At 43.1% G+C, this 12,605-nt stretch overlaps 1 protein-coding gene across 3 annotated transcripts in view; it reads left to right on the top strand.

Annotated features, from left to right (window-relative positions):
• LOC114871505 overlaps positions 1-12,605 on the top strand; it is a 191,234-nt gene that overhangs the window by 36,336 nt on the left and 142,293 nt on the right. Inside the window, exon 2 of one of the 3 annotated variants that reach the window (XM_029177477.2) lies at positions 471-537. The exons of the other annotated variants lie outside the window; for them this stretch is intronic. The gene's annotated coding sequence lies outside the window, so the exon portion shown is untranslated. The remainder of the gene's footprint in view (positions 1-470; positions 538-12,605) is intronic. 3 annotated transcript variants of the gene reach the window in all.

Raw genomic sequence — 12,605 nt, 5'->3', positions numbered from 1 at the left:
CGATATAAATCAGCAAACGATCGCGTCGTGAAGTACGATTTTATCGCGACGATGTCCTCGAGCGAGCAGCAGCCCTGATCGGAGAAACCGTAAAATCGCAAAGCGGATCAGCTGACCTCCCGAAGCGACGCAGGTTCGTTCAACTACGACACCCTAGTCGGCCGGTGGTCCGCTTAACCCCTTTAAAAGAGGGTGGGGCTTTGTGTCTTTCGTCTTTTGCCCGCCTTTGTTTCTGCTGTACGCGGTGAATCGTTTCGGGCTGCCGGCTGACATGTCGCCTTTGATGCTACCTAGGTGTCCTGGCCTCTTTCAGACGCTCGATCGTTGACTGTGACGCCTGGCAGCTCGTAAGATCATGACTGTGAAAGGCTGAAGACCAAGGGAGATTGATGATGTTTCGACCTAAAGCTTGACTTGGCAGAGGAAAGGGTTCGAGTTGTGGACTCAATTTCGAATTTCCTTTGTTTCAGGACGAGATGGTATGGATCGTTGTACCTTACAATTATCTGCCAGGAAAGGAAGGAGGCTTCGAAATATGTAAGTGCATCATCTTCCTTTTCCATATCCTCCCATCAAAACTTCAGCTCCTTTTGTTCAAGATTCTAGACATCCTCCTTCAGATTCTTTCAAAATTCATTTCTGGCTAGTTGTATCCGGATCCAATAAAAACGTTTGGAAGAAGCGCGTCGCCACGCGTCCAAAGAGGATGGGCGAAATTTGCGAGCGTGCAGTTATTACCAGCATGTCCCCGGTCGCGAAAGAACGCGCTTTGTGTCGGCTGTCTCCCCTTGTCAGTTTCGTCGTCGGTGTCGCGCAGGATAGATATATATATATAGGATTCTCCTTTGTGTCTGGTCGCGGTCATTTTTGCCGTGTCCCGGCCCTGAAGAGCGTGTCAGACCGTTTTATCGGACGCCAAGCCGATGGCTGCGCGTTCGCAAAAAGGCCGATTGATTCGCCAATCGAGCCGGCTACAGAGTCTCCTGTTCACGGCCGGCCATTGTCGGCCAATCGTGAGAGAATCGTTCGCCGGGCCAGCTTGGATCCGCTTTCTTTTGCATCCGTACAATAGAAGGCTGCTTCACCGTGGGTTTCTTTCGCGTCCCGCTGGCGTCTTCCTCATCCCCAGCTTGATCTGAATGTTGCTGTTTTTCTTCCGTACCCCTCGGGCTAGTTTCTTCTACTTCAGTGATGTCTACTGCTTTCCCTTTGCCCCTTCCTGGGCTTTGTCCTTTTCCCAGCTCTTCTCTGGATAAGTCACTCTTCGTTACTAAAAAGACTGGTGATTTTGAAAGCGTGGATATGAAATTTCAAAAAGGATTAACTGAGGGAGCAGCATCTTGAGACCTAGTCTAAGGTAGCAGCACCCTGGGGTCTAGGATATTGAAAACACATATTTTTTCTGAAGGGGCCTTGGTTCCCAGGTGAAGGTATAGGTACTATGAAAAATTTTGACTCATTTTATGGCACAATAAGGAAAAGGTCCTCTTTGATGTTACAGCCGACCTCCCTTTAATGACGGGTTTGGTAATGAACATGTTATATTCTTAGGGAATTGGTATACTTGCACCAATATTTCAATCCTGTGGTTCAAATCCAATTTCGACCTGCCCTGCACAGCTGAACGCTAGATTTTCATTCAACCCTGCTACAGATCTACAGTAATTCAAGCAAAGTTTCCTGGAAACTTTGTGCACTTTAACTATCCAGTGTCCATCACCAACGAACCTAAACCGATAACTAACTTAACAATGGGCTAAGTGACACTCGAGCAGTTGGTCGTTCGTTATCAACCACGTCGACCGGTCAGTTCAAGGCTAGTCGGAAGGGTGCAAAATGAAGCGAAGTGGCTGGTGTCGAATGGCGGATACGCGGCTATAACACAGCTAGCCACTAACCCCTGTTCTAATTAAGCCCGGCTAACCCGCGAGTTAGGATTATTACTTGGCGTTCGCTGGAGTGAGAGATATAGAAACTGTGCACACGGTTTACGTGTGCGCCACGGTGGCTCTCACACGGCCGAGAAAGAAGCGGAAGGTGTCGTCTGGCATCCAGCCAACTATCCGCTTCCGTTCTCGTTCCTGCGGGAGCCGCTGACAGGAATTCAACACGTTTAGACGTTACCGAGGGGAAACTCTTTGAAAATTCTTGCAAGTACCGATGTAAGCCTGCAATGTCTGCCTCCCTGTAATGTCTGTAATATATACGTTTCAATGGAATATGTGTCGCGATAGGAGAAGCTATTTCTGTCGAGAACGACCGCGAAGATGGGAGTGTTGGTCAGACGAATGTCTGCTGGATATTTTGGTGCTGGACAGGCGCTAAGTTAGATTAATGAAGTCCTGTTTAAGAACTGTGAAGATCGGTGCCGGATCTGAGGGATTATTTGAGGTTAGGTTCTGCTAAAATTTAAGTTAGGATTTGAATATGCGATTTGTGATAGAATATTGTTAAAACAAATCATTAGTCAAACCCCAATCTATCTCTTCTCGGTGAATCAAATTGTATTCACAGTCTAAGGAACACCGCGACACCACCATCATCCTACCTAACCTCTTCACAGTTTCATCTTCAACTTGCTCCCCATTCCTCCTTCCCCCAACAACGTACACCATGGTAACTTTCTCCGCGAGACGAAGTCAGCGAAGACGAGAAGGATGACTAATTCGCATTCGTTTTAAAGCGAGGACGATAAGCTCGCTAGGAGGATCGGAAAACTACAGCGAGCCGCGATAATACGTCTTTCCTGTCACGTAGCGACCGATGGCATTATGATAATGCCGCGAGTAAGAAGGATTCGAGGAGGAAATGTGAACGATGAGTGAAGTGGCGCTGTAGAGCGTAGTGGCGGCGTCGTGCAACTTGATGGCGAACACTATTTCTTTCCTTTTTTATTTCGTTTTGCATGTTGGTATACAGGGTGTTATATACGTATGGTAGAACGTACAAAAAAATATCATAAGACAAAATTAAATTATGTTCAATGGAAGATCATATGACACATGGTTTAACCTTAGGAATGAGGGTGTTTCAAACTCGGCTTTATTTTTGATAATGGAACTGTATATTTTATTTTTTCTGTCCTAAAGATATAGCTTGATCCAGACGTGAAAAACATCCCTTATACTATTACCTGGGACTCGTTGAAAGCATATTCCCATTTACTTGTCCCTTTTTTTGCTCGGCAAAATTATTATGTAGGGCTCAATGACACGGTGAAGTATTCATGGAATTGTGTGTAAGACATTCGTCTGGTTTCACTGGGTGAATTTGGTTTGGATTTGACAAATTTTTGAGCTGCTCAGAAAAACGAGGGTGGCGAAGATTGATGACTGGTGTAGTTTTGTTTTTGCTCGTACCGTATGGAGAGAGGATATAATAGGAATGGTAAATTGTAATGGATGTTGTAGGAATTTCATGGATGCAAAATTTGTAATTTATGTAATAATTTGAAAGTGATTTTTCGGTAGAAATTTTTGGTAATTTTTTTTTTGAAGAAACTTAATTCTTCATTTTGGTATAGAATGTGGTAAAGGTTGAGGAAACTTTTCGTATGAAATCCCGTTATGATGATGGATAAAATTTCGAAATTTCGTGGAAATGCTGAAATCGTCTCGCAAACTTAATTCACGAAGAGGCTTAATGGAATACGCGGAATTTATGGGCACTGAATAAAATATGAACGTGGCACTCCCGAATATCATATATCGTGAATAATTTCGCGATTTCCTTACGTATATATACCTTCGAACCTCGTTCGATTTATCGTATGAATAACTGTGCAAGATTAAATTATTTCACTGCAATTTCATTTATTGATTTCTAGGTTAACTGATTATCAGTTCTCGGATCATTACTTCTGGAAATCCTGTACATTTCCTAGTTCCAATTTACTTTTCAGAAACAGTAATTCAGATCCTGATAATCTTCGAAATGGAAATAAATATTTAATCTAATCACCTGCGACTGTCATTTTTGAGGTTATGAATCCATGTCTTCAGCTTTCAGTCGCTGCTTCAAGGTTAGGTTTTAATCAAACCGAAGGAAAGTGTCGTTGAGCCACGAATTCGAGCCGTACAATCTCTGTACACTTGGGTGACATGTTAGACCCCCGATCGTCCAGGTTTCTGCGCCGTCGCTGGCCTTAATTGGATAGAAAGCTAATTAGACGATACCCGTTCCGCGTCCGGCAAGGCAATCCGGGCTGAAAGTGAACCGCGAGATTTATGGCGATGAAAAGACCCCGTGAGAGAGCGAATCTCGAAGAACGGAGACCAACAAGATCTATGGCTCCTGGCCCTTCCGGCAATGATACAAACTCGCGAAGCAGAACCCTGGAACCGCTGGCTGCAATTGAGGATTACTGTTTGTAGGATTGCCAAACAAAATTTCCTGTAATGTGCTTTTCATGTGAGGTTAAGTTAGGTTATGAAGAAGTCGATTTTTGAAAATTTATAATTTATTTTAAACAAAAAATCTTTGGGTTTAATGAATTCTCTATTGATTCGCAACACCAGTGGAGGGTCAATCGGGGCTCGAAGCCTTCCAAGGGCTAAAATCACTTAATAAACCCATAGTTTCACCAAACAACCCCCCGGAGAGTAGCAAATGCCCATGAAAATCGAATCACACCCGGTACACTATGGAAGAAAAAGAGTAAAGCCTCGGTAATAGGATTACACCCTGTCAACCGGCAGATTTCGACTAGATATTCAACCGGTCGACACATTCAATATTTGACAACTCGAATTAACGTTTCTGCGATTCCGCAACGGGGTATCGATTCGGCCATGGCCAATCCGTGTGTTTCGTATAATCCGTCGAGACGCGGTTGAAAATCCCCAAACGTTCGTTACAACCCTCAGCCTGGAAACTCTTCCTTTTCCCTATCAATTGTTGGGTGGGTGATATCCAGACTGCAAATACTTATACAAATTTCTTTAGCTATTGAGAATTTGATAAACTGAACAGAAAGTTATTTTCAGTATATTAGGTGAATTTCAAAAATGAATTTATTAGAAAAGAACTTCTGACAGTCCATAAACTCTGAGTAGAAAAAAAATGAAAAGAAGGATATATTAAGTTTCCAAGAAATTTATTAAAAAATACAGGTGATCGTTATAAATGAGAGTAAAATTCATTATGCACATCGTTTTACTTAAAAGCTCCCCCTGACGCTTTCTCCCATCTATTCTTCGAGTATCTTCAAAACACCATAGCCACGTAACGCTCGGGAACACCATAAATTAGCCGAGGAAGCTGGCCAAGTAGCAACTTAAGAAACGTCTTACAAACTTTTGAACAGTGTTCCAGAAGTTTACCGTTCGGTTTCTTCCCGCTGGTTTCCCCCTTCGAGCATTAAATATTTTCCCTTTCTCTTTTTTTACCTGAGCCACCCCTGTGTGTTTCATCCGTGTTTGCAGAGGCGGAGGCTCATCTTTATTGAATAAAAAGAAGCCCGTCAAGTCGAATTTACAGCGCCCTCTGAATCGGGCCGCCATTTTCGCCAAGTGTTTCTCTCGCGACATGGCCGCTCGCTCCTCCTCGTGAAATATTAATCTTCAAGAAGAATAATGCTATCAGGAATTATATCAAAAAGGGTTTGTACATTAAAACCAAAAGTGAACTGAAGTTGACAATCAAGATTTTATGAAAAGATTGCTATCTTTGAGTGAGGTTATGGTAACTAGATGAGATAGTTATGTTTCTTATGACACTTGCAAGAGAAATATAATCTCCAGTTAAGAAAATATTATTAAAAAATTGTTAACAGAACCAAGTTAATTATGATTAGCGTAGATCAGATGAGGTTTTAACCTCCTAACCTAAAATGCTATCCACGTCACTTGATTTTACTATTTGCCCGGCAATTAGTATCATAAGTTCTATCTTACGAAGAGAAAATTCGCGAAGAAGACGGTGTAAGTTCAGGGTTGCTAATCGGAAGAACAGTTTGCGTCCGAAATCGACCCTAACTGGAAGCAGCGAACCGACGAGAGCGGAGAATCGCATTACCACTCTTAACACAGCCTCTCTATCGCGGCTAATGGAGGTCCCCGGTTTCAAGCGACGCTCCATGGGCATGCTACTTAACCCCTACCTATCTGCGATTACCATGAGAGAAGGTACGAGTCACCGATGGGGGAAGGGACGAACACGTGACCCAGGGAAACCCTATCTGCTTCCGATTTTGTCGAAACCATTACATTCAGCTTTTGGTCGGCCCTTGCGGTTACGAGTGCCATTTTCAGAGTGGTTTTATGGGAAAGAATGAGGTCTTTGCGGGGCAAGTGAAAAATCGGTGATTGTTTTGAGATTATGTTCTGAAGATTAATTCTTAATAAAGTTTTTAGTAGCTCTATCTGAGCATTTGTAAAAGTTTCACGTCGAGAACGTTTGGTTCTTATCGTTAATGACCATAGAAAACGATGACAAAAGAGCAGTCAATCGTGTCTCTGGACGAAAGGAAAGTCCCACTAGAGAGGATCGAATCGAATCGAATCTCTTGGAAACGTTAAAAGTAAGAGCGCAGCAGCGAGGGAAAGATTAAACACTCCACGTCAAACACACAATTCCATCGATCGTGGCTAGGAAATTCCTCTGGAAACACTCCGTTCAAAGCGAAATAAAGCTTTCCCGCTTTGTAGACTACTAACTATTTCACCACTCCTAAGTAATCAAGCACTATTTCATCGGCAATGAAATTAGAGAAAGAAGATTATAAACAGAAAAAGAGCTTCATACAAAGAGCTTGGTCGTCGTAAGGTAACGAGACGCAGTTTCGTCCAGAAACAGGAGGTGTAGTTAGCAACGAAATTACACGAAACAAGGCGGAACCGGCAAACAAACCGATTGCAGGCAATCGTGTCCCGACAAGCCCAGTCATTTCGCCGATCAAAAGAATCTTCACCGACGGTTAATCGATATTCCGTGAACGAACTGGTTACATGCACGTCGGACGAGCCGATTATTCAGATTAGCCGAGCGTGTTCTACGAGTGGTTTCATCTTGAACTTCGTTTCCTCGGTGAAAAGTTCGCGAACCGTTCGCCGGGCGCGAGCACGGTCCGAGAGTATCAAAGGAGAAAGTTAGTCTATACTTAGGGAATATCGCTTTTAACGTTGCCAGCACTGGTAAATGTAGGGGCGGAGTTGGCAACTTGTACGACAGAATCCAGTTCATACTGCTAAATTATTCAGCCTTTTCACTGGACTATCATCTCCCTGTCAAACCAGCTGGATCCGCATTGTTTTAGGTTTTTCAAAAACTCTGCTATAGCCTTTGGCTGGCTGAGTGGCTTCGAATCAGTCCATCCAGGACACTTCTGACCTCAGTGGATGCTTGTCCAGGCGAACAGTGAGTAGGCAGTTGGACTGACTTTTGCTTGATTAAGTATGGCTTTCTTCATGGTCCGCCGTATTGGGGCTCCCTCCGTGGTCCGTCGTTTTGGGGGTCTTTCCATGGTCCAACAATAAAATTTATAAAACAAAACACAATTATCATAATGCCTACGAGCTTCAGGAAAATTCCAACTCCAGACAGGCACATCCTTTTCTCAGCAGTGTTCTGCGTCCGATTGAAAACCACTTGAAGGCACGTTTCTATCAGGTTATACGTTATTTAATCTGGGATTTAATCCAGCAAATTAGAGACGACAGCGGAAGGTAGAAGACGTTTCCTCAGGAACAACCGGTCCCATTCTCCATTTCCTCGCGCCGTCTTTTCTCTCTTTTCTCTTTCTTCTATTTCTGGCTTACGGTCAGCGTTAGATCCCGCGGGATACCCGGCTACTCGTGGTCCCTAGTCGAACCAGACTTTGCTCTCCTTCTTTGCTCGTTGCTATCTTCATTTCCATCACGGTATTTCCTGCTGCTATCTCGTGGCTCTATCGAGGTGTCCGCTTTTATCCTTTTTCGCGTTCCCTTTCCTTACGGCAAGCCTTGGCCCTTGGTTGAATCAAACGACGCCTCCGGATTCCTTTTTTCTGACGAGATTTGCATTCGACGCTAACGATGTTTCCTTTCTTGCCATGCTGCTCACTGGAAGCCGGGTAATTTTGCCGGGAATCGGTCCTTGGGTGAACGTTCCCTTTTTTTCCTTTTAGGAAGGTAGCCTCCTTTGAGCAGAACTTATTTTTTTAACTGCATTAATGCTGAAGGAAATTTATCTTATGTCTGTATATTTAAGGAATGAGACAAAGGGAACAAGTGTCTGAGCATTTAATAATTAAAGTTGAAAGTAAGAAGGAATTTTTTCATTTGAACCTTAGTGCTTTGAGGGGTGGCTATTTATGATATTAATAAATTCGTGAAAAATTTTTTATTCTTTAAGTTTTAATTAAAATTAAAACTATTTTTTATCCGAAGTCATCACTTGCCATTTCAGATTTTCGATCACTCTTCACCTATCCTGACTGAATCAAATATACAAACGTTCCTCTTTTCAATTCACCTTTTTCCTATTTTTCACCAAGTAGTTCAAGCCCGATACGCATTTCTATGACCGGCATTGCTTCCCGGCACTGAAGAAACGTTCAGCCAGTAAAAAGCCCGTCGAAAACGTGTCGGCCATCACTAGATACCTCACAGTCAGAAGAGACTGACGTTCCCGTGTGCAGTACCGTTTTCTCATTCCCATTCGCTTCTGGCCAGCTACTCTCGGTATCGCTTCAACCGTGGCTTGCCTTTTCTCTTTCATTCCTGGCTTTCGGTTAGCGTCAGATCCCGCGGGAGACCAGGTACTCGTAGAAGGATACTTTCCCCAAGCTTCTCTCGTTGCCTTTTCTCTCCTATCGATGTCTCCGCTCTTCTCTTTCCCGTCACACTTCACGGGATAACGTGGCACGACGATGGCATTCCCAGGTCCAGGACCCGTTCGTTCGAGTTCGTCGAAATCCTTAAGGACGTCGTTGACCTCGTTTCCTCAGCGCTTCTGCAGCTCTCCCGTTTTTCGACTACAAGCAGCTACTGCAAGCAAGCTTGCAGACACTATGATTCATACTAGTACGTCATGTCATAGGAATTATTTTATTCAAATTATTCGCAAAAGGATTTTATTCTTACAATGACGCCAACTGTGAAATTAACGTCCCCACTGACAGGGTAGGGCAGAGTAAATCAATCGGGCGTTACACTTACGCCTAAATAAATAAATCCGTGTTTGTGAACCGGTCAGAACGTCCCCACTAAGCGCGCCGCCACAGGCTCCTTTGAAAGGGACCGCCTGAGCCAGTGTTGAAATATGGCACGGGCCGTGGGGCCTGTCGGTACAGGCCGACAGAGGTATACCCTTCTGTGTGGCTTCGCCGAGCGGCCTTGTCGGTCGGCATAACGGGGACGCGTCAAACAAATAAATCCCTGCTTATAAAGCACTCAACAGATCCCCACTACCCACGTCGGCTTTCTTTGAAGAGGCCCGTCGAGGGCCGGCTTTCAGTGTGGCACGGGCCGAGGGACATATCCCCCCACTTGCTTAGCCCCGCCACGCGGTCTTACCAGTCGGCATAGTAGAGATCCATCTGATCTACATATCGGAAACATACACCGCGCACGCTACAATACTAGGCACTGATAAGTTGGCTGGTGGGACGACATAAGGGCAAGAGGAGTATTTCACTCGCTTCACCTGATTCCACCTTTGATGCTTCCGGAATGGCACATGTTGACATAGCAGGAGGATCTTAGTATCCGCGATGATACGTTTTGAATATTAATGGTTAACGTCCTGAGATGCCTAGGTTATATCCTTAAAGCTCTATCTTACTTAGTTTTGATGTGTTTCTTTCTCCTACCCTTTCTCAAAGCAATTTTTCGAATTTATAATGGAATTTTGTTTTCCTTTTTTTACACTCCTTGTATAACGCTTCAGCCCCAGGCTGCGGTCTCCTCTTAACCGGACTGTGCAGATTCAATCTCGGCTAGAACCGATTCTGTCGTCGTGTCTGCTCGATATATGTCGAGACTTGGTTTTCCAGCGGATCGGGACACGTCGGGCCCCATCAACCGAGGCACGATGCTATCTCGTGATACCTGGAGCAAAAAGACCTCTATGCTGCGGTGCCGGAGAGAAATCGAAGACGTTGGATGTTCCCTTCCTCTCTTCCTCATACACCTTAACTCTTTCTCTCCGTTGTTTCCTTTGAGCTTTTAGAGGATGATCGTTATGGCGCTTGGCGTTCGAGCGATTGGAGGCTGAACAGCTTTGTCCTCGTGGCTTCTCGGCCCGATGTACCGATGCTTGGCGTGGGACAATCAACGTGAAAGCTTCGGATTGGCGCTGATGTAGGCTGCGATGAGGAGCGAAGTGAGAGGGGCAGGAGGGAATTTTGGAATGAGCTTTAAATGTTGATTGTGGCTGAGTGCACCACGTATGTAGACGTGTGAGTGTCATTGCCAGGGCGTCCGTTGAGTCAGATTAGGATTTGTGAAGCTATATTTCACGATTTAGAATAGCTGATATTTAAATAAAATAGGGAAAATAGATATTTTTGGGAATAAAATATGAGGATAAATTTAACTTATAAATTATCTCTAATACTGATGCTTTTAATATAAATGAATTAAAAAATGATTGGATGCTGTTTCAAAAAACATGAAATATTTTCTTTTTGAAAGCCAATCGATATTGTTTCGAATTTATTGTTACGTGTATAGTACAATATTTTACAATTTCAATGATAAGCTCAAACAATAGCCTGGTATTGATTGCACACCGCATTACAATATCAATCAAAGCAGGGTGCACTATTCTCAGGTCGATTGTACACAGCATTACGATATCAATCAAAGATCTACATGCTGTCACTATACTGATTGCACATTGTAATGTGGCGTCTATCTAAACTACAAACAATATTCGGGCATTGTTTGTACATTAGGATATAATAACAATTGAAGTTATAATAATATAGAATCTATATAAACAATCACACTATTTTTTTGTTAATCAAGACACCATTATCCGGTCTACAAATATCTGATACCAGGAAAAGCAATAATTTTAAAAAGTGTATATTTTGTTGTTGAACTTCTTTTTTATCGGGCAATATTTCGGCGCTCAAAAAGCATTTTATTTGTCGATTATATGGTTTCGTTTTGGTAAATCGTTATGATATTTGTACCTGCATTTGCAAATATTTGTAGCCAAGCTAAACATAACTTGCAGCAGATGCTAAGGGAAACTCAAATACAACTTTAAAAGCCAGAACTTGTGACGAACATATCGGTGTATTTAACTGAAATGGCTTGATATAAGTAAACAGTTTGGTCGGATAAAAAGTTGAAAATCAAATCTTTCTTTAATCTCTTTTCAGTTAATCACTGGAAATGGTGAACAGTTTATAAAAACGTCTGCACTTTCAGTTCTGAATTTTGTTTAATAATATTTCTTCTAATAACCAAAGGACTAAAGACTGCAATAGCCTGTGGGCTACACGTCCTTAGGGTGTTTATGGTGTATCGTTTTATCTTAATTAATGTTAAACAATTTTAAATTTGACAGAAGTGGCGATTAGGATAGGTACAGTGTATGCTTATCTTATCGTATTCTAGGATCGTGACGTTCATTTATCTTCCACAACCACTTCGTCATTCGTGGATGCTATCGGCGACGGGTAATTCAACTAAACAGGCCAATTTCGCGGTGAACGCCGTGAACACGGCTTTCGATTGGGTTTCAATAAATTCGCCTAATGAATAAGTTTCATAAGTCATTCTAGCCGCGATCCGCGTTGAAATCATTCGTTACGCCGGTTTCCATTTGTACACGCGTTCGTTTCACCTGACTTGAATAAACATCAACGAAACAACGTGAATGATTTTCCCGCAGAGAAGACATTTATGCGAATACTTGTTTACCATATCGTTTGTTGTTATTTACTCTTGATAGCACCGATGTGAATCGGACTTTTGGTAAATACTAATCGCCAACTTAATTTATGTAATTAGGTACTAAATTCGCATATTAAGCTCTAAAATTTGTAATTTAGAAGCGTATTTTAACTAAATTCGAGCTTAAAAGATGGGGACTGCTAAACAGTAATTTCATAACCTCACTTTTCTCGCCTAATATAAAATATCGTCGAACTGTGAGGCGACAGGAACAAAAATAGTGGATGTTTCATGCTTTTCCTTGAGTACGTACCATCTGCATCTGCAAAAGTGTCCACATTCAGCGAAGAGACACCTAGCACAATAAACTCCTAACGAGCCACAAAAGGAAGCATCTACAAAAGTCTGAGACAAAAGCGAAACAATAGCAGTAAGTTCGCAGAAGAGCACCGTCTCTCGCGTTAAAGTATGGCCAAGATGTTTGAAAAGGCACCGCCCACTAATTTTTCCTCCAAGAGGAATCTCACGAACGGGAACAGCGGAGGAATCCCAATAACTTTTTGCTAGGATGAGTATCGGTGCAAAATGCGGCCCTGGTGAACGAAGACGAATAAGTGTGGCATCCACTCGACTGTTCACCAGGAAAGAGAATACGATTTCGTCCGGGTCTCGTTCGTCCCCGCCACTCGTCAACGGTGTCGCGCCAATTTGTCAGCGTCTGGAAGGCTGCGACCCTCCAATGATTCTCCCGCTTCCTCTGGCGACGAAACTGTGACA

Source organism: Osmia bicornis, chromosome 16 (genome assembly GCF_907164935.1).
Source record: "Osmia bicornis bicornis chromosome 16, iOsmBic2.1, whole genome shotgun sequence".
Taxonomy (NCBI): domain Eukaryota; kingdom Metazoa; phylum Arthropoda; class Insecta; order Hymenoptera; family Megachilidae; genus Osmia; species Osmia bicornis.
Note: the sequence above shows the minus strand (reverse complement) of the source record. Positions and strands in the feature narration are given on the sequence as shown.